We start from the raw sequence: 2221 nt of genomic DNA, 5'->3' as shown, positions 1-2221 counted from the left end.
ATCTTTTTCCCTGGAAGAGGACATTCAGTTTTTCTGGATAGTTGATTCTTGGTTGCATTCTAAGCTCTTTTGCCTTCTGGAATATTATATTCCAAGCCCTACAAGCTTTTTTTTTAATTGCACATCACTCCTTTATTATAGGGGGGAAGGGGGAAGAGGAGGTTAGTACAGTTAATGTTAAAACTGATGAAGACCCAGGTGGCTGGACATGAGGTGGAAGGCAATGGGACACTGAGACATATTTCAACATAATCTAAGGGCATTTCACTTCCACAGAACAGAGCAGGGGTTATAAAATATACAGTGGGATGTATTTCTTTACCCCTTAGAAATCAAGGAAATCTCCTCTGATGTTGCTTAAAATGTCTGATGATGACCAAGTGGGACAGTTTAATTTTAAAAGTCACTAATAACTAGTCTGAAAAGGGTCTTTTGTGAAAGCAAATGCATGTAGTAAACATTAAGACATGATCAACCTCCCAGATTAAATTTTATTGAATTAGGGAGGGTAAACAAGACTTTAATGATTCGTTAAATGACCACTTGGGTTATAGGCAGCTTCCTACAAAAGCACGAGAGGGCTGCCCTACTGGCACAATTGGCTCATAGGAATAACTGGAACAATTGCTTCTTTCAACTCCCCACATTGGTCATTTCTTACTAGGTCCCCATCCTTAACCAGGTCCTTAAAGAGCCAAACGACCCAGGAATCATTTTGACTAAAGTGGTTGAAGGGAGGGGCAACAGGAGAGAAAGGAATTGGTCTGAAATAGGGAGGAAGAAAATGAGAAAAGGAACCATTGGTCCCCCACCTGCAGCCATGTGTTGTGATCCCTAAAGAGATGGTCAGTGTGTGGAACAGGTAGGGGAGAGATGAGTGATGGAGAAAGTGAGAAGGGAAGGACCTGGCTACTGCTGTACTGACAGCCTACTTTCACTTCTTGGCTTTGCCCTGGGCTGCCACAGTCTCCATGGCTTTGGGAACGTTCTCTTCATCTCCAAGGAACTGAATCAGTTTGATGGGTTTCAGATTCTTGTCTAACTCATACATGATGGGAAGGCCAGTGGGCAGATTCAGCTCCATGATTGCTTCTTCAGAGAGACTCTCAAGATGCTTGACAATCCCTTGAAGACTATTGCCATGGGCTGCAATCAGAACCCATTTTCCTTCCTTGATCTGAGGAATGATTCCCTCATTCCAGAAGGGTAGAGCTGGAGAAATAGTGTCTTTCAAGCTCCTACAGGAGGGCAGATGATCCTCAGTAAGATCTGCATAGCGACGTTCCTTGCTGATGTTGTTGTAGAAGGGGTGGTCAGGCTCCATTGGAGGTAGAGGAATGTTGAAGGCCCGCCGTCAGATCTTCACCTGGGCCTCACCATGCTTAGCTGCTGTCTCTGCTTTGTTGAGGCCTGTCAGACCCCCATAGCGCAGCTCATTGAGGTGCCAAGTCCTCACAACTGGCAACTACATCTGGTCAATGGCATCTAATATTGTCCAAAGGGTACAAATTGCTGTCTTCTGGACAGAGGTGAAGCAGATATCAAATTCATAACCAGCATCTCGCAGCGCCTGGCCACCGAGCTTGGCCTCCTCATGCCCGGCAGGGCTCAGGTCCACACTGGACCAGCCGCTGAAGCAGTTCTCCTGGTTCCAGGTGCTCTCTCCATGCCTGATCAGCACCAGCTTGTAGGTGGCCATGACGGGGTAGAGGCGGGGAGCAGGGCAGAGGACAGACACCAGCGGGCAGAGGACAGACACTGGCAGGTGGAGGAACCCTACAAGCTTTTAATATAGTTGCTGCTAAGTCCTATGTGATCCTGACTGCAGTTCCATGATATTTGAATTGTGTCCTTCTGGCTGATTGTAATATTTTCTCTTTGACTTGGGAGTTCTGGAACTTGGCTAGAATATTCCTGGGGGTTGGGGTTTTTTGGATCTCTTTCTTGGGGAGATCATTGGATTCTCTCCATTTCTATTTTGCCCTCTGCTTCTAAGATATCAGGGCAATTTTCCTGTAATAATTCTTTGAAAATTATGTCAAGGCTCTTTTCCTGGTCATGACTTTCAGGTATTCCAATAAATTATCTTTCCTCAATCAGTTATTTTTTTCATTGAGATGTTTCACCTTATCTTCTAATTTTTCATTCTTTTGGTTTCTGAAGTATTGAGTCCTGATTTCTCATAAAGTCAGCAATCTCCCTGAGTTCTATTCTTTGTCTG

At 44.8% G+C, this 2221-nt stretch overlaps 1 pseudogene; it reads right to left on the bottom strand.

Annotated features, from left to right (window-relative positions):
• Nucleotides 1-851: 851 nt before the first annotated feature.
• Nucleotides 852-1699, bottom strand: LOC141493715 (phosphoglycerate mutase 1-like; annotated as a pseudogene).
• Between the last annotated feature and the right edge of the window lie 522 nt (nt 1700-2221).

The sequence above is a fragment of the Macrotis lagotis genome, chromosome 7 (assembly GCF_037893015.1).
Source record: "Macrotis lagotis isolate mMagLag1 chromosome 7, bilby.v1.9.chrom.fasta, whole genome shotgun sequence".
Taxonomy (NCBI): domain Eukaryota; kingdom Metazoa; phylum Chordata; class Mammalia; order Peramelemorphia; family Peramelidae; genus Macrotis; species Macrotis lagotis.
This window is presented reverse-complemented; position numbering and strand designations above follow the sequence as displayed.